Source organism: Engystomops pustulosus, chromosome 7, assembly GCF_040894005.1.
Source record: "Engystomops pustulosus chromosome 7, aEngPut4.maternal, whole genome shotgun sequence".
Classification (NCBI taxonomy): domain Eukaryota; kingdom Metazoa; phylum Chordata; class Amphibia; order Anura; family Leptodactylidae; genus Engystomops; species Engystomops pustulosus.
Window position 1 is genome coordinate 155,388,805 of NC_092417.1, and position 26,091 is coordinate 155,414,895.

Here is a 26,091-nt window from a genome sequence, read left to right on the forward strand (position 1 = left end):
AAACTGAACAGTAAAAGAACAGTGCAAAAAAAAAAATTCCAGATGTTTGCAGATGTTTTACTTGTAAGAACACATTGAAATAACACTATTCTTCACTTTGCAGGTGTTCGCGCGTGTCTCCCGCCAAGTTAGGAGATGTGCACGAACATCTGGAATGTGAAGAATAGTGTTCTTTCAATGTGTTCTGCACTTAAATGGTCCTGTATTCACTGTTTTTAATGTTTTAATTCTATTCTTCACATTGCAGGTGTTTGCGCGTGTCTTCCGATAGGTTCGGAAATACGCGCGCACAGCTGCAAAGTGAAGAATAGAATTAAAAAACATTAAAAACCGTGAACACAGGAGCATTTAAGTGCAGAACACATTGAAAGAACAATATTCTTCACATTCCAGATGTTCCGAACATCTCTGAACCTAGCGGGAGACACGCGAACACCTGGAAAGTGAAGAATAGTGTTCTTTCAATGTGTTCTTACAAGTAAAACATCTGCAAACATGTGTAATATTTTTTTTTACAATAAAAATACATTCAATTTATTTTATTAATTTACTGCTCGATCTCGAGCCGGCGAGATACTCGTCCGAGTAACGAGCCGGTCCGAGTATGCTAATACTCGACCGAGCAGTATACTCGGACGAGTATACTCGCTCATCTCTAGTTACAACCCATTGCACCACCCATCTCAGCTTGGGAGGAGAAAGTGGCTCAGATTTGTCGGATGGAGGAACTTTCGAGCTGGGCGTCTCACACTCACGAGCAATTTGTCACAACATGGCAACCATGGATAGATTACAGAACCAATGCTAATAAAAGATAATGGCTGTGATTGTAGCGTGAGCACACACCCTCCGAATAGCAAAAAACTAAGCAACATACCCTTTTCTCCCCCCAAGCAATGGACAGTACTATAACACAACACACTTTCCCTCTGACCTACCTTCCCCATGACCTCTCCCCTCCCCCCATGTACAAAAGCTACCATAAGATTAGATCCTACCATCACGATCTGGTTATATTTGTTCACGATATTTTGTTGTTACATTTGCTTTGTTACTAATTCCTTGCAATGTCATGAGCTCAAAAAGGTATCGTGCAGGTATGGAGTATGACTTTCTGTTGCACAAACGCTTAGTTTATCTGTAAATGCCCGCGAACCTGATGGAGATAATACTGAATATATATGTTCAATTGTTATAGTAGAACCATTACGGGGTATGCTATGTATTCTTGCATTGAACAAACAGACATTGTACATTGTATGAATCCTGTTTTTACAAAATTCTTTAATAAAAAGAGAATTGATAAAAAAGAAAAAAAACTTTATTACCGCTCTAGTTTAACCCCTTTGCGTTGTAGTTTTTAGTTCATTTTTTTGCCCCCCATGTTCATAAATCAACTTTTTCATTTTTCAGCGTACAGAGCTGTGTGAGGGCTTATTTTCTGCGTACCAAAATTTTACTTCTCAGTGATGTCATTTATTAGTTCATGTCATGTACAGAGAAGCTGTAATAAAAATTCCAAGTGTGGGAAAATTGGCAGAAAAAAACCCCCCACTTTTGCAGCACTTTCTTGTGGGCTCAATTTTTATGTCTTTCCCTGTGTGCACCAAATGATACATTTTTTAATTGATAATTTTGTGCTTTTTGAAACAAGGTTACACGTAGACAGCACATACACTTATCCAATTACACCATAGGTACATAGTAAAATAGATCATCCGTACATCTGGCATGACACTCCCAGCCAGCGATCTCCCCTTCTCCCCCAGTCCGGTGTCTTACATTTCATGGGATATACATTCAATGGATGCCATTACCAAATCTTATAGGACTTCCCTTAGTGCGACCTCTGGCCATGTGTGAATGCAGCCCAAATTTGTTCCAGAAGAGCAACACTCTTGCCAATTTTTTACATGTTTTGCCGAGTATAGAATTTTCAGCAATACAAATTAATAACTCAAAATTTTATTCACTGGCAATTACTCTTTATATAGCACCATTCTGCAGCACTTTACAAATCAAAGGGACATATACAAATATTACAGAGTACAGTCAGTCATATGGAACTATAGGAGTGAGGGCCCTGCTCACAAGAGCTTACAGTCTATGAGGAAGGACACAAGCTATAAGCTTATAAAGAATGGCTGGGCCATTATACAAAGGAGCAGGATACAATAATTTAATAAGAGAATCGCTAGTGTTCTGGATAAAGGCAGGGGTGACACCCAGCTATATACTTCTGTACAAAAAGACAATACCAAAAACCAAATCTGCTGATGGGGTCCTCTTTCCCCTCTATACTACCCCCAACAGAGAAAAAAAAAAAAAAAAAAAAAAAACACCCCAAGAGCGCAGTGTCCTTCAGGGTAATGGAGCAAAGCATCCTAAGGAGGAGCTGGTGGTCCACAGTATCGGATGGTGCTGTGAGAATAACCACCTTTGGATTTAGCAATGAGGAGATCATTGGAGACTAAGCAGTTTCAGTTGAGGGCATAGAGGGGAAAACAGATTGTAGGGGTCAAGGAGGGAGTTAGTAGCACCAACTAGTAGTTTAGTTTCTAATCTGTAATCTCCCTTTCATCTCCAAACTCTTGATACACTTGGTCTAGTCACAACTAAACCGCTAACTACCACCTAAAGTTTCATACGAGCACAAGACATCCTGCAGCTTCAGCTGAATTCATCAAGTTCACTATTCGGCTTCTGTCCCTGGGATACATGGACTCCATGTCTGGGAATATCAGCTGATACCAGAGCAATGATTTAAGCATCAGGAAAGCTATGAAGAAAAAAAAAAAACAAAAAAAACAAGAGTCACTCCATAAGATCAAATGTTCATTTAACAAGATATTGGACAAGTGATGTTATAATAGCTCAGAGAGTACCATTCAGTCACAGATCTCAGACTGGGGCGGTACATGGAGGATCATCACAGCCATCACTGACACTCACCCAAATGTTGTCACCACCTCATCCTGCAAAGAGAAAAGAATCCATTAGACAAGAATATTAAGAATGTTCCTTATTCTCATTAAAGGGATCTCTTCAGGATAGAGACGATCCATGTCACTGCCAACACAAGTGCCAGCTCAGGGTATAGTGGATTATTCATCACTGGAGACCCCCTTTCACATACCCTACTACCCAACTAATACTGTCTTGTATCTTCTGATACAAGTCACTTGCCAACTAGGATTTTGATCATGTAGTTTATACTGAATACAAGGTCTTGTCATTAAGAGTAGGTTTACAGCCCCTTTCATGCTGCTGTTGTGGGGACATATATGACCCCTTAGACACTTATGGTGCCCAGCTGCAGTATGGTACACATGTGTCACCATACTGTGCAAGGGAAAAGGGCTTGCTCTTTTTGTGTTTACTGCCGGGCACCATGCCTTGCTATAGAGGGGCAAGCAGCGTTCATTGCTCTTCTCCAGTGAGAATACAGCAGTGTGAAAGCGGCCGATCCTATAGCATTACACATATGGCAGACCTCTTGTACAGAACTTTCAGAGTGTATTCACAGAATGTAGTAGCTCGGAGTAGTCACCCAAACATGTAGGCCACTAAAAGCCTTACACCATTATGAGGCAATATGAACAGTCCTTACCTGTAAGTTGCTCCAGTTACCAGGAACCCTGAAAGATGGAACCAGTCATTACCAGTGCAACACAAAGGCACAACATCCTACCCCAAGCTGTCAGGATCCTTGTTTCTCATCAGCATTATTCAGACGAACGAGATTCTCTGATCATCATGTCAGCTAGATGGGCGATCCAATAACTAGACTACTACACAGCTTTGTCTTTAGTTTGTATACGGTCACTTTCATACGTCTGTATACCCCTAATTTTGAATTACTAGGTTCTGTAGGTTTGTTGTTGAGTTTGTATGCAAGTCGGAACTGTACACTTTATTATTGTAACCCCAGACAAAAATTTTTTGGTCGGACAATTAGATTTTTTTTTTTTAAATGTTGGATTGTCATAAGACCCAGGATTAACAATAAATCTTAATCCTAGGCTAAAATAAGCAGCTGTAACAGTTATCAATGGTGCCTGTGATTAAAGTACAGTAAATTACCAAAATCCAGAGGTCTGTAACTAGGTCGTATGCAAGTCAGGTGTTCTTAAGTAGGGGACTGCCTGTATTTGTTTGGCACATAAAGGAGAACTAAGATGCAAAGAACTCCTTGTTTGACCCACTCCAGATCTTTGCTTGCAGATACAGATGGATACTGAGCAGAATACGGCCATGTGAAGGACACTGGCAGCCGCCTGATGCATCAGTTCAGCTGTAGAGGTTTTATATTAGGGATTACAGTAATCATTTATATTGGGGCCATTGTATACTGCTAAGTGCAAGATAAAAACTGATCCAAACCCAGTGCAGCTGAAACATGTTGGAATCAGACTGGGAGGTAGTAAACATTACCCATTTAACTCCACATTAAGGCACTTTAGTAAAGATACATATTCCTACCTGTAACATTAACCCCATAAACCAGTTATAACTAAACTTAAGAAATGATGACATGAGGCTTCCTGTTGGGCAGAAAAGGTCACAGCTATTTATTGCTGATAAACACAATTATTATTATTTTAATATTCTCAAAATCAACCGCAATCTGTTCGTTTCTTTGGAAACCATAGCTGCCGAAGTGGTTTGTTCATCCGGACTCCCGAACCACCACTTCGACTTCCGAAAAAATCCACATCAATTCTCTTTTCCGCCAGCTGTGACTTGAGATGATCACCGAAAACCATTATTACTTTAATACTCAAAATTAACCTTACAATCTCCGTCCGTCTCTTTGTAAACCATAGCTGCCCGAAGCGGTTTGCTCAACCGGACTCCCGAATTAGCACTTCGACTTCCGGGCAAATTCCATATATCAATTCTTATATTCCTTCAGCTTATTACTTAATACTTTTAAAAAATTAACCACAATTTTCATCCATCTCTTTGTAAACCATAGCTGCCCGAAGCGGTTTGCTCAACCGGACTCCCGAATTAGCACTTCGACTACCGGGCAAAATCCACATCAATTCACATTTTCCGTCAGCTGTGACTTGAGATGATCACTGAAAACTGAAAACATCAAAACACAAAAACCAAGTAACAGTAGGAAGGGAGGGAGGGACAGCTTGAAGATGGTGCAGGCAAGAGGAAGTGCAGGCCCAGTGCCCGCCCTATAAAGGCTCAGCTATGGGAGGGACTGAGCAGCAGCAGCAGGGAGGAGAAAGGAAGCAAATACCACCCCTATTTAAAGTGCAAACGTCCCATGTAATAAATTGCAACACTAGGACACTCCCAGTCAGTGGGCGCCCTCCTTATGCAGTCGGGGGCACCCTTCAGACTGGGAGGTAGTAAACATTACCCATTTAACTCCACATTAAGGCACTTTAGTAAAGATACATATTCCTACCCGTAACATTAACCCCATAAACCAGTTATAACCAAACAACTAAGAAATGATGACATGAGGCTTCCTGTTGGGCAGAAAAGGTCACTGCTATTTATTGCTGATAAACACAATTATTATTATTTTAATATTCTCAAAATCAACCGCAATCTCTGTTAGTTTCTTTGGAAACCATAGCTGCCGAAGTGGTTTGTTCATCCGGACTCCCGAACCACCACTTCGACTTCCAAAAAAATCCACATCAATTCTCTTTTCCGCCACTAGGAGCTCCGAGTACTCCTACTCGGAGCTCCGACCCCCACCCAACAGGAATAGGGCTCGCTCAAAGCCAAAAACAAGCAACCTACAAGAAAGGACATAAGCCTCAGTAACAGTAACAAAGGACAAACCAGCCTCGAGCCTGCACATAAGCAGACCCAGGCTCTCCTCCCATAAAACTTACAACGGGAGATTTCAGTCTGCCACCCTACAGGACTAATACCATCTCCAGCCGTGAGAAACCCCAGAGGAAGTAGCCCCTGTAACAGGCACCTAAAGGACCCAACAAAGCAAAGAACACCCTGCGACGTTACTCAGCAGTCCAGCCCCTGCACGGCCCTCCCTGATCACACAGTACGCTGCTTTATCTGTAAGAAATCTCTGATATGTCTCTTGAAAAGACCAGAGGGCCTTACAGGAGACGACTACCTAAATCCTTGCCTATGATGTACAGCGCTACAGCGCACGTTGTAAATACAGTATAGATATAAATGCTATACAATGAGCCTGCTGGTCTGAATACAGACAGACAACGCCCTTCTGTTATATATACAAGCACAGCATTACAGGCTATAGTCATATCCATTATTTAACTGTTATCTGCATGTGGTAACAACTACAATTCTTGTATACAATATAGTGGGGACAGGTAAGACACTATATAAAATGCACAAAGGACCTGACTATATCCATACGGTCCGTTTATCTGCAGAAATAACTGGGTTTGTACTGGAAAATCCACTGCACATGGCACAGACAAAGCCTGGTGCAATCACCAGTAGTCTGCTATAAGCTTACCATATATTACATGTCCACTCGTGTGTAGTGATCTCACAGCATATCTGATAAAGTCAGTGTGATAACTTACTTTTTTCCCAGTAATGATGACTACATAAAGCAAATCCACACCTCACAGTAACAGCCCCACCCACCAATATAGTGTAGAAATATATTTTTATTTAAAAGAATGAATATACAAAGAAAGTTGTACAGAACTACAAAGACACAGCAAGTAACAGTGGCAGGGAAGTTTTTAGTTTACTAGACAACCCCTTTAAATCTCCATCAGAACTCCAGCATGCTAAGAGGATTCTTCACTGTAGTTCAGATGAACGAGATTAATGAAGTCATCACTTGGAGATATAATATACACAGCCCCAGCTATTCTACGGCTTCTCACTAGTGGGAATAAGGGGGAAATAGCACTCACCTTTTAAGAGAGACCTTGATCAATGAAGTGGATGTTTCTTGGATTGTTCCCATTCCCTATAAAAACCATTCACAGTATTTGAGGTCCCATACATTAGATGTGATTGTATTTTGTCTTATACCAGGCTTTAGTGCAGCATTACCAAAATCAGGTATATGCTTGTTTATAGAAGAAGTCACCACTTATAAGGCAAGTTGACAAAGATCAATACAAGGTTTCACAGCATATAATTCAAAGAACTAAAAAGCTATTAGATTATACAAGTCAGAAAACACAACACACTCAGAACCATTTTAGTTCCATGCCCCAGTCAGTTCCCAAGTTCTCTTCAGAAAATGATCACCAGTCTGGACATGATATCACTGGCTTCATTAGTGTCTATTTGCACCACTTCTGTCCGATGAGTTATTGGAGACTAAACTATTGCTACAAGCCAATTTTTGCAAAAAGGAATTGAAAATTTAATGGAAATAAAACTTAGCTGAAATATAATGTTACCAAAATTCTACCATTACTGCACTTTACACAGGACTGAACTGGCAAGTATATACCTACAGATAAGGTAAAGAGATCCATGAACCATACAGGGATTTGAGTCTCTGGATAGTCTTTCCAGTCTGCACTTTCTAATCTTGATGTACAGGCACAAGTATTTGTGGACACATAGGTAGTGTTTTAATGACTTTTTGCACAATATTAAAAAGATTTTAAGTATTGAGGGGAATATCCAGATTTATTGAATAAAGATGGTTAAGAATAGAGATGAGCGAGCACTAAAATGCTCGGGTACTCGTTATTCGAGACGAACTTTTCCCGATGCTCGAGTGCTCGTCTCGAATAACGAGCCCCATTGAAGTCAATGGGAGACTCGAGCATTTTTCAAGGGGACCAAGGATCTGCACAGGGAAGCTTGGCCAAACACCTGGGAACCTCAGAAAAGGATGGAAACACCACGGAAATGGACAGGAAACAGCAGGGGCAGCATGCATGGATGCCTCTGAGGCTGCTTAAACGCACCATTATGCCAAAAGTATGGGCAACAGCATGGCAATGACAGAGTGACTGAATGAGGCTAGATAGCATCTAAAACATCCAATAATTGACCCTGACACTATAGGGGACTATGCATAGGCAGCGGCAGCAGCGGCAGGCTAGAGTGTCTTGGCAACATACCCCAAATGGACTCAGGCTTAAAACCAATGGGTGGCAGAGAGGAACCAAAGGAGGTGAGCAAGAAGCGCTCAAATAATATCGGGACATGATAAAAGTTTGCCAGTATATTTTGTGGATTACACAGCAGGGTGGCGACAAAGTTAACATGGAAGCCATGAAAACAATCCAAAATTCTGCCTGACACAGCTCGTTTGATAAGGGGACCATGTATGGAGGCAGCTATATGGACTACTTTTGGAGACAGCTATGGCGATGACGTGTGGAGGTAGCAATGGAGACAACGTGTGAAGGCAGCTAAAAAGACGACGTGTGGAGGCTGCTATGGAGACAATTTAATTTGGATAGTGCCTGTATGTGGCAGTCCAAAAAAGTTTTCAAACCAGAGGAGCAGGTAGCTGGTCCTCCAGAAAAATTACATAGATTGAGTGCCTGTATGTGGCAGTCCCAAAAATTGTTTAAAACAGGACAGGGTAGTTGGCCCTCCAGAAAAATTAAATACATAGAGTACTATAGCCAGAGCCAGTTGGCCCTGGCAAAAAAATAGCCAGTTTCCTCTGCTTTAGTGTACAAAGAGGAGGAGAAGGAGGACAATGAGGAGGAGGAGTGCATACATTATTCAGGTTCAGCTTTTTTCACCTGGTGGAGAATGGAAATGCGGAGAAATCCAGGCTTTATTCATCTGGATAAGCGTCAGCCTGTCAGTCGACAGGCGTGTACGCTTATCGGTGATGATGCCATCAGCTGCACTGAAAACCCGCTCGGACAACACGCTAGCGGCAGGGCAGGCAAGAACCTCCAAGGCGTACAGCGCCAGTTCGTGCCACATGTCCAGCTTTGAAACCCAGTAGTTGTAGGGAGCTGTGTGATCATTTAGGACGATGGTATGGTCAGCTACGTACTCCCTCACCATCTTTCTGTAAAGATCAGCCCTACTCTGCCGAGACTGGGGACAGGTGACAGTGTCTTGCTGGGGTGACATAAAACTGGCAAAGGCCTTGTAAAGCGTACGCCTGCCAGTGCTCGACAAGCTGCCTGGTCGCCTACTCTCCCTCGCTACTTGTCCCGCAGAAGTACGCCCTCTGCCGCTAGCGCTGTCAGAAGGGAAATACTGTTTCAGCTTGTGCACCAGGGCCTGCTGGTATTCATGCATTCTCACACTCCTTTCCTCTCCAGGGATGAGAGTGGAAAGATTTTGCTTGTACCGTGGGTCCAGGAGAGTGAATACCCAGTAATCGGTGCTGGAATAAAATTCTTTGAACGCGAGGGTCACGGGATAGGCAGCTTCGCATGAAATCTGCCATATGCGCCAGAGTCCCAACGCGCAAGAATTCACTCCCCTCACTGGCCTGACTGTCCATTTCCTCCTCCAACTCCTCTTCTTCTGCCCATACACGCTGAACAGTGAAGGACTGAACAATGGTCCCCTCTTCTGTCTCGCCAACATTCTCCTCCTCCTCATCCTCCTCCACCGATATGCGCTGAGAAACAGACCTAAGGGTGCTTTGGCTATCAACAAGGGAATCTTCTTCCCCCGTCTCTTGTGACGAGCGCAAAGCTTCCGACTTCATGCTGACCAGAGAGTTTTTCAACAGGCCAAGCAGCGGGATGGTGAGGCTGATGATGGCGGCATCGCCACTGACCATCTGTGTTGACTCCTCAAAGTTACTCAGCACCTGACAGATATCAGACATCCACTCCTCATTGTAGACTTGAGGAAGCTGACTGACCTGACTACCAGTTCTGGTGGAAGTTGACATCTGGCAGTCTACAAATCGCTCTGCGCTGCTGGTAAACTCTGGATAACATGGTTAGTGTTGAATTCCACCTCGTGGGCACGTCGCACAACAGTCGGTGAGCGGGCAGTTGGAGGCGGCGCTGCGCTGCCCTGAGAGTGGCAGCATCTGTGCTGGACTTCCTGAAATGCGCACAGATGCGGCGCACCTTCGTGAGCAAATCAGACAGATTGGGGTATGTCTTGAGGAAACGCTGAACTATGAGATTTAACACATGGGCCAGGCATGGCACGTGTCAGTCTGCCGAGTTGCAGAGCTGCCACCACGTTACGGCCGTTGTCACACACAACCATGCCTGGCTTCAGGTTCAGCGGTGTCAGCCACAGATCAGTCTGCGCCGTGATGCCCTGTAATAGCTCTTGGGCTGTGTGCCTTTTATCGCCTAGGCTCAGCAGTTTGAGCACCGCCTGCTGTTGCTTAGCGATGGCACTGCTGCTGTGGCTAGAGCTACCGACTGATGGCGCCATGCCCAAGGATGGTAATTCAGAGGAGGTGGAGGAGGGGTGGGAGGAGGAGGCATAGTAGGCCTTTGAAACCTGGACCGAGGTAGGCCCCGCAATCCTCGGCGTCGGCAGTATATGACCAGCCCCAGGGTCAGACTCGGTCCCAGCCTCCACCAAGTTAACCCAATGTGCCGTCAGCGATATATAGTGGCCCTGCCCGGCAGCACTCGTCCACGTATCCATAGTCAGGTGGACCTTGTCAGAAACGGCGTTGGTCAGGGCACAGAGGATGTTCTCTGACACGTGCTTGTGCAGGGCTGGGACGGCACATCGGGAAAAGTAGTGGCGGTTGGGGACCGAATACCGAGGGGCGGCCGCCGCCATGAGGTTTCGAAAGGCCTCGGTCTCTACCAGCCTATAGGGCAGCATCTCCAGGCTAAGCAACTTGGAGATGTGGACGTTGAGGGCTTGGGCATGTGCGTGGGTTGCGCTATACCTCCTTTTGCGCTCCAGCGTCTGGGGTATGGAGAGCTGAACGCTGGTGGATGCTGTGGAGGGTCGTGGAGGCGAAGATGGGGTTTTCGCACGGGAGGTGTTTGGGCCGGGGTCCTGGGCAGGGGGCTGACTAGCAGATGACACAGGGGAAGGAGCAGTGGTGTGCCCGGCCGGAGGTGAACAGGCTTGGTGCCATTGAGTGGGGTGTTTAGCATTCAGATGCCTGCGCATACTGGTGGTAGTTAAGCTAGTAGTGGTGGAACCCCTGCTGATCCTGGTTTGGCAAAGGTTGCACACCACAACCCGTTGGTCATCCGGTGTTTCCTTAAAGAACCTCCAGACTTCTGAAAATATAGCCCTCGCCACGGGAGCTTGACTACGGGCAACATTTGGCGCTGATGCACCAGCTCTGGCCCTGCCTCTCCGTCTGGCCCCACCACTGCCTCTTCCAACCTGTTCTGCTATAGGACTCGCCTCCGTCTCAGAAGCACTGTGTTCACCCGGCCTATCAACCCAGCTTGGGTCTGTCACCTCATCATCCTCCGATCCCTCAGTCTGCTCCCCCCTCGGACTTCCTGCCCTGACAACAACTTCCCCACTGTCTGACAACCGTGTCTCCTCATCGTCCGACACCTCTTTACACACTTCTTCCACTACGTGAATAATGTCATCACCCACAGACTGCGACTGGTGGAAAACCTGGGCTGGGTGGAAGACTGACTGGTGGACAAATGGCTAGAAGCATTGTCCGCAATCCACGACATCACCTCTTCGCACTGTTCTGGCCTCAACAGTGCTCTACCACGAGTCCCAGTAACTTCAGACATGAACCTAGGGAGTGTACCTCTGCGGCGTTCCCCTGCTCCCCCATCAGCAGGTGGTGTCTCACCCCGCCCAGGACCACGGCCTCTGACCCCTGCAGTAGTTGGACGCCCACACCCTCGTCCTCTAGCCCTCGGGTTAAACATTTTCCAAATTAAAGTGTAAACTTGAAAAAAAATAAATTTTGTGTTTATTTATTTAGTTTATTTTTTTTAACAAAACGATGCTATCCTATTGCTATGGCTAGTTTCTAACCTACACTGACAGCACACAACTGGATTTTGTGCTTTGCAAGATGAGTTTGAGCTATAAAATGAAATACAGCTAAAAAAAAAAAAAAAAAAATCAGCAGACTGCCTAATTCTACTCAAACCCCTAATAAACCCCACTTTGGCGTTTGAGGTGGATATGTGTGTCACTAAGAGCTAAACACAACGGTCGCAGGTCTCCCAGCAAATTCCTCACAATATGGTACTAGCTGCACTACTAGTGCCAGCAAGCCCAGCCACAAGCAAATAAAAAAAAAAAAAAAAAAAAAAAAAAAAGTATAACGTTATTGTAGCCCTAAGAAGGGCTGTTGGGTTCTTGTAGAATCACTCCTGCCTAACACTATTCTAAAAGAACAGCCTAACGCTTTCCCTGACTAGCAGCAGCTCTCTCCCTAGCGGCATCCAGACACAGAATGATCTGAGCAGCGTGGGCAGGGGCTAGTCTATTCCAGGGTCACCTGATCTGGCCAGCCAACCACTGCTATCGACGTGTAAGGGTACCACGTCATGCTGGGTGGAGTGCAGCGTCTCCTGGCTTGTGATTGGCTCTGTTTCTGGCCGCCAAAAAGCAAAACGGCGGGAGATGCCATTTTCTCGAGCGGGCAAAGTATTCGTCCGAGCAACGAGCAGTTTCGAGTACGCTAATGCTTGAACGAGCATCAAGCTCGGACGAGTATGTTCGCTCATCTCTAGTTAAGAATAATGGTTGTAGAATTTATGGCATTAGCAATTTCACAAGCATCAGAAACAGTTTGATGCATTCAGGCTGCTGTCACACATTTGCATTTTGATTCCATTCTGTAATTGTACCAAAATGCACTGGGCCAGGCTGTGGCTGATTCCATATGCGTTTGTTTGTAAACGCATGCAATCAGGAACAAGCATTAAGTGTAAATGCAAGACACTGGGTGCCGATTGTATCCAAACATATGCGATCGGCTGCGGCCCGGCTTAGTACATTTTAATTCCATTACACATTTGCATTTTGATTCCATTTTGTGACAGCAGCTTAAATGCATTAACATGTTTAAGTTTCTGCTTGAGGCTGAGCCCCTTCCCATTCCATCTGGTTTGTGTTTTGAAATGAACATGTGAATACAGCCTTAAACTCCATGATGATTCAGCAATTTTATGACAGGTTATTACTATGGAACACAATTCTCCAACACTTTTATAAGATTGTCAAAATTCCAATGCATTTAAACTGCATGGAAAGGTCATTTGCCAATCCTGCAGGTAATATGCAACATGTATAGGTAGCCTTAGACTGCAGGATTGATAAGCTGCCCCATTGTAGACCAAAGATGCAGCTACACATTTATAAGCAAGTCAATTACAAGGAAGTTGCAAGTTTTAGATTAAATTTATGGGGGGAAGTTAGACACAGGCACATGACACTAACATTTGTCATCTTGAAATCCTATCCAAGGGTTCTCCATTACTGAACACTGGCCATTCCAAGGCTTGGAAGACCAGAAAAGCTACAAGGAAAAAAAAAAACACAAGTTACTCTGAAGTATAATGTGCGAATGGCAAAAGCTAAGAAACTTGATGAGCTTTTACAATACAGAAGCTCAGAGAGTACCATTCAGTCACAGATCTCAGACTGGGGCGGTACATGGAGGATCATCATAGCGCAGTATAATATATTACTAATACTGTTCTATTGTGGCAAAACTCACCCAGGATCTGCTCACAACAGGCAGAGTCATTACACGTATTCTCCATCGCTAAATTCTTGTCAGATTGAAGCCTTGTGACTAGCAGTTTTGCCAGAAAATCCTGATATGCTGCAAGAATCTGCAAAAAAATAAAAAAAATAACAAAAGGTTTGCTACATGCAAGATCGTAGTCAGCCCTTTAAAATTTAGAAGCTCAGCTGAGCACTTGCCAGACTTCCAAATAGAGATTTGCCAAGATTTGGTCCCCATGGATTGATTTCTGCAGCACTGCCAAGTTTGGCCCTTGGGTGACCAACTTTAATATCTATAATACACCTGGTGTGGATAACTTGTTACCTCTTCCTTATAAGGTGAAAGACAAGAGGACCAGCGTCGTGAATGTTTGCATCTTAGCATCTCTATAGTTTCCCCTTTACTCTTGTTGCTTCCTTATGTTTCTTATTGTCCTAGAGCTCAGGATGGTACCAGTCATCAGGTCTCAGACTGGGGCGGTACAAGGAAGGATCATCACAGCCCAGAATAATAGTGTTTTATCACCATTACTTATATTGTGCAATAGTTTAGCTACTTTACTATTCTAGAAGGGACACTTACCTCAATGTTGTCAGTCTTTTGGCCTGTGCAGTGACCTGGACATGCCCAGTATACATCTGGCAGTCTGTCACTATATGTTTGGTCACCTGCATAGCTTAAACCCCTGTTTTCTCATATATGTATTCCCTTACCTAGTCTTTCATGCATCTTTTGTAAGCACATGTGAAGGTATAGGCCCAAGCCTAGTGTGGGAGTAGTTCATTCTCCATTTTAGATTTCCATGTGGTAAATATTGCTAATTGCATCTGCCATTGACACTAATGTTAGTGCCCTCCCTTCTATATTATGCAATATTACTGTAATATTACATCATCTGCACATGGTCAAGCTGTGGGAGTGGATCTTCTGAATCACCTGACCTCCAGGGCCAGTCAAGGCTTTGATTGCTCTGGAAGGAGGAGTCCCAGGAGCAGCCCTCTGGATAGAGGGTCTGTAACCCTGTAGTTTTTGGGGAGACACACTTCAGTGTGTGGTCAAGTAGGTCTGTGAGGAGAAAGAGCCATAGGCCATATCCTTTGCAAGCCTGTTCATCACCCGTTTACCCAAGTTAGCAGGGATTACTACGTGCATCCTCTTTAACCGTCTGTGGGACAATACATAATATATATACAGAGCCCATAGCAAGCTGTCTTGGAAGTTTGAGGGTCATCCCGCCAGCAGCGCCAAAGTTTGTTCGTATTTAAGCACGTACCCTGTCTAATAGGAAGTAAAGTCATTGGGAGCAGGTATTCTACTCAGCTCAAGCAAGCATAGTTATTGCTAGTCCAAGCCTCTGTGAAAAGACTCCGCTCATCTGCTTCAGAAGACCACTTACCATCAGCTACACCATCCAAAACGACTGTGATCTGGATTTCTCGTGTCCTGCCAATAAAGAGCAACGGTTACCCCCGAGACTGGGCGTCTGAAGTCTTCATTGCTACAGGTACCTACGTGGGGGCGGGTAATCGGGACACACAAGGAGTGTGAGTGCCACCTGGGATTGGGGCCCATGTATTCCCTCGGATATAGACTACCACCGTGTGACACCTTAAAGGCCCAGCACCCCAAATACAATCCCGGGTCACCACACCTGCAAAGAGGAGAGAACAAGCCATTAGACAGCTCAATGTTAGGCATGTTCCTTATGGACATTAAGGGGATCTCTTCAGGATAGCGACGATCCTTTTCACAGCCAACACGAGTGCCAGCTCAGGGTATAGTGGATTATTCATCACTGGAGACCCCTTTATATACCTTCAGACAACAACAGTACAGGGACAATAAGTCCCTTATTTGCCTACCAAGATATGGCACCATTATATACACCCACCATGTAGTTATTGCTACTTCAGGGTGACGTCATTCAGAGTAGACATCCTATAGCAATTTACACATAGGAAACCTGTTCTACAAGAATTTGGCCAGTGAGTATTCAAGGCTATGATTCCATGTTGTATTGTAACCTAAAGTCACCCAAACATCTTCCCCTTTAAGATTCAGTATAAACCCTCCTTACCATAATGATGTTCTAGCCATGGCAGCAGTCACCTGTAACCCTGAAAGATGGAACCAGTCATTACCAGGGCAACATAACAGTAATTATAATGTACAATATCCTCCAAGCTGTCAGGATACAGATTTTTCATCAATGTCAGACGAACGAGATTCACTGATCATCATGTCAGCTGGATGAACAATATCTTGGTACATATATGACGACTATTCTCCCTACCCAGGACATAGTACCCAAATACAAAGTTAGAAAAGAACAATTTTTTAGGTACTGCTCATTTCATTAGCAGCAGTCTAAGGCTATATTCACACGTATTGGGGGGGGGGGGGGGGGGGGAAGATTGCCTTGTATGGGGGACACATGCGTCCAATGGATGTATGGTGCACTATAGGAGTGGTACGCACCATACAGTTCCGTAGCCGGTGCCAACGTTTGCCAGCCATGCTACGGTACGACAGGCACCGTCTGTTTAAGAGCGCTTGGTTTACAATCCTTCATCCTGGTGGTAGATTTCTACAAAAAACTGCAGTCTATGTTTTAGCCAAGACTTACCAGAAAGTTAGGCCACGTAGAGATGTAATCTTCATTCTGCATTACTTTTGTATCCACCTGCTGGAGGCAGACTATGGTCAGATTTATACTGCATACAGCAAAGGCTTCAGAGAACAGATGCTGCTCAGTTGTTCATACATTTTCAGTGTTCATCAAAGTGAGCTAGTTATTTTCATCATCACAGCCCTATAGTCTGCAGGACACTATACAGCTACATACCTGCAATACTTTGCCTATATAGCTCCATGTTCTCCAGTAAACCTGCAAGGAAAGGCAAGAGGTTAGAGTTACACAAGAGATTTTATCTTAAGATTCTGTTTAACTAGTTGGCATTTCACAGCATTTTTTTTGTTGGAGCTTAGCTATACAGTCACATTAAATTCACAAAATTATAGTAATGCAGATTAAGCTGCGAATCACAGGGGCACTAAAGTAAACTCCAACCCTGATCAGACTGTCCCAGCTGGAACGTGGCCTCCTTCCTCTCCTCCTGAGGTAACCAGTGGGTTCAACCTTTTCAGGCTCTGGCACCGTACAGGAGGTCGGACGGGTGAAGGTTTCATCATTTGGGCTGAGGCTTGGTAAGTTATCCATGGCCAGCGCCTACTAGAACTTGCCTCACATAAATACCCATTTCTACTATGACCCACCACTTGTGCCATTACTAGCATACCCACCCATCCTGTGCAAGTCATTGTCTTCTAGACTGATAACGGGCGTCCTGTGGAAAGAAAAGCTGTTTAGTACAAGATTTGTGGGAACAAGGCGCTATAACAATGGCTGCCTCATCTCAGAATTAAAAGAAACATCACTAAACCAGTCAGATATACACTCACCAGCCACTTTATTAGGTACACCATGCTAGTAACGGGTTGGACCCCCTTTTGCCTTCAGAACTGCCTCAATTCTTCGTGGCATAGATTCAACAAGGTGCTGGAAGCATTCCTCAGAGATTTTGGTCCATATTGACATGATGGCATCACAGTTTCCGCAGATTTGTCGGCTGCACATCCATGATGCGAATCTCCCGTTCCACCACATCCCAAAGATGCTCTATTGGATTGAGATCTGGTGACTGTGGAGGCCATTTGAGTACAGTGAACTCATTGTCATGTACAAGAAACCAGTCTGAGATGATTCCAGCTTTATGACATGGCACATTATCCTGCTGAAAGATGTTGGGTACATTGTGGTCATAAAGGGATGGACATGGTCAGCAACAATACTCAGGTAGGCTGTGGCGTTGCAACGATGCTCAATTGGTACCAAGGGGCCCAAAGAGTGCCAAGAAAATATTCCCCACACCATGACACCACCACCACCAGCCTGAACCGTTGATACAAAGCAGGATGGATCCATGCTTTCATGTTGACGCCAAATTCTGACCCTACCATCCGAATGTCGCAGCAGAAATCGAGACTCATCAGACCAGGCAACGTTTTTCCAATCTTCTACTGTCCAATTTCGATGAGCTTGTGCAAATTGTAGCCTCAGTTTCCTGTTCTTAGCTGAAAGGAGTGGCACCCGGTGTGGTCTTCTGCTGCTGTAGCCCATCTGCCTCAAAATTCGACGTACTGTGCGTTCAGAGATGCTCTTCTGCCTACCTTGGTTGTAACGGGTGGCGATTTGAGTCACTGTTGCCTTTCCATCAGCTCGAACCAGTCTGCCCATTCTCCTCTGACCTCTGGCATCAACAAGGCATTTCCACCCACAGAACTGCCGCTCACTGGATGTTCTTTTTTGGACCATTCTCTGTAAACCCTAGAGATGGTTGTGCATGAAAATCCCAGTAGATCAGCAGTTTCTGAAATACTCAGTCCAGCCCTTCTGGCACCAACAACCATGCCACGTTCAAAGGCACTCAAATCACCTTTCTTCCCCATACTGATGCTCGGTTTGAACTGCAGGAGATTGTCTTGACCATGTCTACATGCCGCCATGTGATTGGCTGATTAGAAATTAAGTGTTAACGAGCAGTTAGCCGGTGAGTGTGCTTGTTTCTTGTCATTCATCAGCAATAGTGCAACATGCTTAAGGAAAGCAAAATCCATCATGATAAACCAGGGGTAATCAGATCCAGGCACCGGGGATATATTTGTTATCAATTATTGCAAATGAGTCAGAAGGGATCCATCTACCACTCCCACTACTGCTATCTAATCTTACACTAGGAGAGGGAACTGCACCTACACAGTGTAATAGCCTATGAAGCTACAGCACTATGGGGCTCTAGCAACACCCATAAAGCCCTTATGACCCATTAGAAATTTTTAAAATATTGATTTTTAGAAGGAAGCAGTGAACAAAGATTAGTGTCAGTGCAGCTCTATACCTGCTTGATTTTGATGGATTTTCTTAGACATATTTAAGACTCACCTAAAGTCACATCTTCCAACATCCTTGGACACCTGAAGATAAAGGATTTAGTATAAAACTCAGGGGAACAAGATGCAATGTATAACAAGGGCAACCTTATCTCAGAATTAGAGGTGGCCTCACTAGTCAGTAGGATATATGTTTGTCCAAATTCTTCATCATTGATAAAGCACATAACTACCAATTATATTTTCAGAAAAGAGCATCTAAAAAAAAAAAATAAATGAAGCGAAGCAACTGATACCATCAAATACCAATTCCCTAAAAGAAGACCTGTATTACAAGTATCACCACTCAGCCAGGTAGGTTCTCTCCATGGTAAGCTCAGAAAGAGAGAGTTCAAAGGTTCTCATCTCTGTGGCTCATGTACAGGAAGGAGTCTACATATAATCCATCAATACTGGGAGAAGGTTACACTCATGGCATCAGACTCCTCCATTCTGGAAGTTACTCATGAGAGAAGCTCATACAAAGTTACATCTGGTCATTTTAAGTATTCACTAAACTGCTCTGATTACAGGTCAGATTTACAGAAAAGTGACTGGGTCTATGGGAAGGAATTCCTAAAAGACTAAAAGATACAATCATAGCCCAAAAGAAGAGCCATGATAGGAAACTATCAAATCTGTAATCTGGATAACAGTGGGGCACCAAGGGTAGACTTCTGCTCATATCCAAAACAGAACAAGTGTATTGATAATCTATGCTATGGACCACACAAGTGAAGTTAATATAATGTACAGGATTTAGAAGACAGAATATGCGTCACACTTGAGGGGGCCACCTCTACATCATGGGGGTCCTGCAGATAAATTGTATGCCCTATGGATCTCACTGGCATCAAATATGATTATTTTGTTAAATCAGCAACACCCCTGCCAACGCATAGACAGGATGGAGTCATGGTCCCTTTAGGACAGCGATGGCGAACCTTTAGCGGCCGAGTGCCCAAACTGCAACCCAAACCCCCCTTATTTATCGCGAGGTGCCAACCAAAAATTAAAGCAGTAACTTATTGCTCCCTGTTCTTCAATAACTTTCAATCATATTGGCCTCCTGAGGACAGCAACATTGTAGAAAGATGGAAAATTTGCATCACTTTAGCTTCTTTCCAGTTTCCCTCTGTACACAGAGAATCCTCCAAAGATAATTGGGCCCTGTCTACTCATTCTCCCTATTCCTGCAGTTTGAAGTAGAAAAGCAAGTATCAAAATATGACTGAAAGCAGCATCTTTTAAGTGGCTTTCAACTGCAGGAAGATTCTTTGAGTCCTGTCAGGTGTGCTGGGGCGATGGCTTGGGTGCCCACAGAAAAGGCTCCGAGTGCCACCTCTGGCACCCATGCCATAGGTTCACCACCACTGCTTTAGGATTTTCCAAAACCTAGGATTGTAATTTCAGCTGTAGCAACAGTTAACATTGTGCAACATCCACCACCGGGGCTTAGCCTTTTCTTTTGGTGTGGAGGCAGCTGGGGCCCAGAATACCGGAGTGGCTGACTAGTGAAACCTTGGGCACACTGTAGTCACAGTGCTTGGTATGGGAATCATCAGGGGTGTCCCACAGCCTGGCAGGTCTCCAGCAGGTGGTGTGTGCAAGAAATATGGAGGGAGAGGCTGATGTACTGGTTCTCCCTGGGGCAACCCCTGAGATGTCTGGATCCAGGGATCAGACGGAGGCAAGTTGTGCAAATCAACTTAGTTCTTTATTGAACAGCAGGCAACGGCCAGAAACGGGTAACAGTCTTTATGCTGGAAAGGTCATGGAGAGTTGGTCCACAGGAAAGATACACGCAGCCTGATAGTAGATACAGGCTGGGCAGGTTCCCGATGGAATGGAGTCCAAGTGGTGGAAGCTCCAGTTCTGGGCTTAAGTCTCCAGACATGCCCTGTGTGCCAGGCAGAAGGCCTGAGGCTCTAGAAGTTCCTGGGATTAAAGGCTGTGGCAGCACCGAATATGTGCTGCTCCCTTTGGCTCCTGACTGAGACCTGACTGAACCATGTGCTTCCACCCAGCATGAGTTTTTATACCCCCTCTGGTCAGGTGGCACCTCTCCAGTCACCTTTCATAAGAAAAACACATTGGATAATTACGCTGTTAATTGTTGCCTTTCCTGGAAGTATCTACAGCTGCAGTTACACAATACCCAGGTTCCAGAACCTTCCCAGGAGGTGATCAGTCTCCCTAACAGCTCCTGACTTGGAGAGGGCGCTATATGCAACTACAAGCCTGCCTATGCATTGGCAGAGGTGTTGCAATTCTGATGTGATTGTCCATTGATGTTCTTGCAATGCGAGCTGGAAGGTGATTGAGAGGTGCTACCACCTGACCAGGGAATATATAAACCTCTGCTCAGCGAAAGTACATAGTCCTTGGATAGAGTCTGCAAACAGAACCAGATCTCAAGGTCTGTCTGCCACAACTAGAGTCCCAATCCCAGGAACCTCAGGCCTACTGCCTAGCACACAGGGCAAGTCTGGAGATTTAAGCCCAGAACTGAGCTCCACTGCCCTGACTCACATGCGGGCTGGTTTAGATGGAACTACTACCAGGCTGCATGCAACCTTCCTGCGGACCGGCTCACCATGACTTCCAGTTGAGAATCTGCTGTTATTTGGCCGTTGCCTGCTGTTCCATAAAGAACCAAGTTGATCTACACAATGTCACCTCCGTCTGATCCCTGGATCTAGGCTGCTACAGACACCTCAGTAGTTTCCCCAGGGAGAAACCATTGCATCAGCCTCTCCCTCCATTTCTTGCACACCCCACCTGCTGGAGACCTGCCAGTCTGTAGGTCAGCCCTCTGGTTCCCATACCAAGCACTGACATCAGCATGCCCAAGGCTGCACTATCCGTACTCTGGGCCCCAGCTGCCTCCAGGCCCACAAGAAAAGGCTAGGCCCCAGTGGGGGATGTTGCACGTCATTTGAAGGAAATCTACCACCAGGATTGTAAACCAGTCACACTTGCATGCTGGTATGTGCCGGCTCTTTCAGCTCCTTAGGCTTTAAAAGTTATGCAGATGAACTTGGGGGGCTCCTAAGCCATCATTTGTACTATGAGCCCCTGGCTTACTTGCCCAATTTTTAAAGCTTCTTTGTAAAAACAAGGAAATAAGCTAAAAGCCAGCACACATCCGATTGGATTGTAAACCAAATCCTGGTGGTAGATTTTTTTTAAAGGATCAATGAGCATTAGTGGTCTCTAACAGCAAGAGAAGCCCACTCAACTTGAGAAATGCCAAGAACTTATTGTAGGAATTTCTGGCACTCAAGAGGGACATATACAGAATTGGATCAACAGGACAAATGCACATCCTATAGAACAGGGCTGAGAAGACCATAGCCATCACTCTTATGAGATGTTTCTGCAAAAGACAGCAAATATTACATAATCTTTATATAGCACTGTACTATACGGTATACTATAGCAACTATATAGTAGACAACACTTTGTTGATGTCCCCTATAAGTTGTAACACACAGTAAGACTTTGCAGAGCCATCACATGGAATAAAGGGAGGGAACATAACTGGACTCAGTCCAACACTCTGGCCATGTGCTATGGGGCCTGTAGCAGAGGCCATTAGTGCACCACAGTATGTAGAGATCTGTAATGCATTTAATAAAATTGCATTTCAATACATACAATGAGTGGGCACTTACCAGCCTGACAGTCTATGTCCTGCACCTAAAGGATCAAACAAAACACAATACACACATTAGCATCATGAAAAAGCTTCTTACTACAATATACATCAGGCCTATGAGCCACGTGCGCATGCGCCTCAGATTTAGCTGTCCTCACAGTACTCAGAACAGGTCTGTGAAAATCTCATCCTAGAAGCCACAGCTTCAATATAGTGTAAGCCATGTACCAGAGATGCCCCTCTATGCCAGCGGGCAGCTGCACCGAGGATGCCGCCAGATTACAACTCACCAACCCGAGAGGAGGTCGTCCAAAATGGCCTGACACCCAGCTGACTGTAGGGCAGCTGGCTGTGAGTACAGAGGGGATTAGGATGCTGCTGGGTCCAGAAACTGGACAATGGAACCCCGAACGGTCATAGGGAGGGTCATCCGCCGGTTCCCAGAGGCCTACGTGTGCCTGAGCAGTGAGTGATCTACCTTTTTTATGTGAATGGGCGCTGGCGCTCGCTCAAGCTGCGGCCTCAGGCGGTCATTGGCAAACCAAGCCTCCATAGGCGGCTCTTTTAAACCATTAAAGGTTTTGTCCTAGGGTACATAAACCCTTGGGTGGCCGGGATGAGGCAGATTGAGAAAAAAAACCAAACACTTCCTTACTTCTGCGGCCCCTCCCAGTATCCAATGCTGCGATCTCTCTGGTCCATGCCCCATGTAAACAAACCGGAGCACGAAAGCCACGTTGCATTCAGCTTCCGTATGGCTATTCCCAGCGTTGTATCATGCAGGATGGGTGGGTGTAGAGACGGGTGGGCATGGCCGACCAGAACCTGAATGCATTGCAGCTTCCATACCCCATTTTACATGGGGTTTGGACCAGAGAGATCGCAGCACTGTTCACTGGGATGGACTACAGAGGTAAGGAAGCGTTTATTTTTTTAACCCAGCCACACAAGGACTTGTTTTATACCCTCGGACAACCCCTATAACAGTGATGGCGAACCTTTAAGAGGCCGAGTGCCCAAACTGCAAACCAAAGGCGACGTTTCTAGTGCAAGGTGCCAACACAGCAATTTAGCCCAATAGTGCCACAATACCACTATACAAGAGACAAATAACACTTTGACATCATGAGGCCACCATTACAACCACATAAATAGCATAATTCTGGTTATAAAGAGCACTATAGAAATGCCTACATTACCAATAATAACACTATACTAGAAGCTAATATGGTGATGAATACTGTATTACTGCCATCAGTGTCGAACTGGTGTACCTTGGGCCCACCAGAGAAAAATTTTGGGGGGCTCCTGTAGTTCCATGTATGGCTGTGTACTGCGGCTGTAGCTCCATGTACGGCTGTGTACTGTGGCTGTAGCTTCATGTATGGCTGTGTACTGTGGCTGTAGCTCCATGTATGGCTGTGTACTGTGGCTGTAGCTCCATGTATGGCTGTGTACTGTGCCTGTAGCTCCATGTATGGCTGTGTACTGCGGCTGTAGCCCCATGTGTGGCTGTGTACTGCGGCTCTAGCTCCGTGTGGGGCTGTGTACTGCGGCTGTAGCCCCGTGTGGGGCTGTGTACTGCGGCTGTAGCCCCGTGTGGGGCTGTGTACTGCGGCTGTAGCCCCGTGTGGGGCTGTGTACTGCGGCTGTAGCCCCGTGTGGGGCTGTGTACTGCGGCTGTAGCCCCGTGTGGGGCTGTGTACTGTGGCTGTTGCTCCATGTATGGCTGTGTAGTGCGGCTGTAGCTCCATGTATGGTTGTGTACTGCGGCTCTAGCTCCGTGTATGGCTGTGTACTGCTGCTGTAGCTCCGTGTATGGCTGTGTACTGCGGCTGTAGCTCTGTGTATGGCTGTGTACTGCGGCTGTAGCTCTTTAAGTAAAAGTTTTATTTTCTCCGAAAATAACATACACAACACGGAGAAATGCTGCAGCATTGTGAGTTTAGGGGTAATACCCAGTCCCTCCAGTAGCCAGTATATAGACAGGGCCTTACCCCCACCTCAGTATAGAAATAGGGCCTCACCCCCCAACCACCCACCACAGGATAGAAATAGGGCCTCACCCCCACCTCAGTATAGAAATAGGGCCTCACCCCCCACCCACCCACCGCAGGATAGAAATAGGGCCTCACCCCCCACCCCAATATAGACAGACAAACACAGAGGCCTTACCAAGTGCCGGCGAGGTTGCGGTGACATCACCGCCACAGCACAGGAGCAGGCATCGGGCGTCGGGACCCCGCAGGCAGCAGGACGGGGCTAAGTAGATGTCAGCGCGCTGGGCCCCCGCGAACCGCATGCAGTGGGACGGGGCTTCGCAGACATCAGCGCACTGGGACCCCGCGACCCCACAGGCAGCGGGCCGGGGCCGCGCAGACATCGGCGCGCTGTTACCATGGGACTCCACAGGCAGCGCGCCGTGAACGAGCAGGCAGCAGGACGCCGGGGCCGCGCAGGCAGTAGAGCGCTGTGACCCGGCAGGCGTCGGAGTTCAACGGGGCCGCGCAGGTATCGGAGCGCAGGTACCCAGCAGGTGTCGGTGCCCACTTTGATGGGATTGGGGAGATGGTACGCGTGCCAGCAGAGAGGGCTCTGCGTGCCCTCTCTGGCACGCGTGCCATAGGTTCGCCACCACTGCCCTATAAGATTCAGAAGCCCAGAATGGCACCAGTCATCAGGTCTCATACTGAGGTCTTCCTTTTACCACCCCAGTCTATCACTGATTATAGCATCAATTTATTATTCTAGAATTGACACTTACCCCAATGTCAGTCCCAAAACCTGCAAAGAGGAGAACAATCCATTAGACAGCTCAGTGTTAATGGAAATAAGGAACTTAAAGGGAATCAGTTCAGGATAGCGACAATCCATGTCAGCCAACACAAGTGCCAGCTCAGGATATAGTGGATTATTCATCACGGGAGAACCCATTTCAGGTTCCCCTCTGTCCAATAGTAGCATTGCTTACATTAATAGGGCAGAGCCACTATAATATAGGATCAGGATTGTTTCTAGTTCAGAAGTTAAAAGAAGTGATTCAGCTCTTTAAGTGATACCAAAACCATTTCACATTTGTACCTTAGGCTAATTTTTGGGTTAAGGCTTATATTTATCACACTTCAGAGTATGGCATAGTCAAGTCGCTTTTTATGCAGCCCCCAATAACATAAGGAATCAAATTTTGGGCTTGTGTATGATTTGTCATTACAATGCTTATAGGATTTGGCCCGCTATATACCATAATCTATAATTATATGAGCCTGCGAGGATGAGAGGGTGCCCCAAGAGCTTACAGTCTCATGTAGTTATTCTGATGACACTACAAAGAAGAGTAGACTTATCCCACAGCAATACACATATGGGGGTCTGTACAAGAACCTGCCTAGTGTGTGCAAAGCAGCGATACTACTTTGTATTTTAAGTACTATAAAGCAACTTCAACTCTTTGGCATCTTAAAGGACCTTTAAAGTATTTTATAGCAACATGAACATTACTTATCTAAATGACGTTCTCCTGTCCACCGCAGCAGGAAACCTGAAAGTTGGAACCAGTCATTACCAAACAAGACTGAGCATTTATAAGGCACAATATCCCCCAAGCTGTCAGATCCATATGTCTAATCATTACTACTCAGACTAACGAGATTCTCTGATCTCATCATGGCAGCTGGATGCTGATGTGTAGGTGTAGACCTGACAGCAGTGGAAGCCCAATATCAGCAGAACCACCATTGAGAGGTTTAGTTGTTGCACCATTACTGCAATCCCATTGTTATGGGCTCCATAATATCTGGGGGCCGTTGTATTGAGCCACATACTTATTCATCTAAGAACATACCCAAAAGAGAAGGAACGG

The 26,091-nt window shown here is 45.6% G+C and overlaps 1 long non-coding RNA gene and 5 other non-coding genes across 6 annotated transcripts; all 6 read right to left on the bottom strand.

The window, feature by feature from the left end:
• Nucleotides 1–2,868: 2,868 nt before the first annotated feature.
• LOC140071447 (small nucleolar RNA SNORD31) lies at nt 2,869–2,940 on the bottom strand. Its single transcript, XR_011849143.1, has one exon. It is a non-coding gene; the product is annotated as a small nucleolar RNA SNORD31 (small nucleolar RNA).
• A 10,518-nt stretch (nt 2,941–13,458) lies between these two features.
• On the bottom strand, nt 13,459–13,528 carry LOC140071450 (small nucleolar RNA SNORD31). Its single transcript, XR_011849146.1, has one exon. It is a non-coding gene; the product is annotated as a small nucleolar RNA SNORD31 (small nucleolar RNA).
• Nucleotides 13,529–13,839: 311 nt separating this feature from the next.
• Nucleotides 13,840–25,772, bottom strand: LOC140071133 (uncharacterized). Its single transcript, XR_011849048.1, has 9 exons — nt 25,731–25,772; nt 24,997–25,016; nt 22,249–22,273; nt 18,585–18,616; nt 16,886–16,929; nt 16,428–16,469; nt 16,209–16,268; nt 15,660–15,699; nt 13,840–15,233 (listed from the first exon to the last, which is right to left on the bottom strand). It is a non-coding gene; the product is annotated as an uncharacterized lncRNA (long non-coding RNA).
• LOC140071440 (small nucleolar RNA SNORD29) lies at nt 16,328–16,392 on the bottom strand. The gene has a single exon (XR_011849136.1). It is a non-coding gene; the product is annotated as a small nucleolar RNA SNORD29 (small nucleolar RNA).
• Nucleotides 16,651–16,779, bottom strand: LOC140071460 (small nucleolar RNA SNORD22). The gene has a single exon (XR_011849155.1). It is a non-coding gene; the product is annotated as a small nucleolar RNA SNORD22 (small nucleolar RNA).
• On the bottom strand, nt 18,874–18,945 carry LOC140071444 (small nucleolar RNA SNORD26). The gene has a single exon (XR_011849140.1). It is a non-coding gene; the product is annotated as a small nucleolar RNA SNORD26 (small nucleolar RNA).
• Nucleotides 25,773–26,091: the final 319 nt, after the last annotated feature.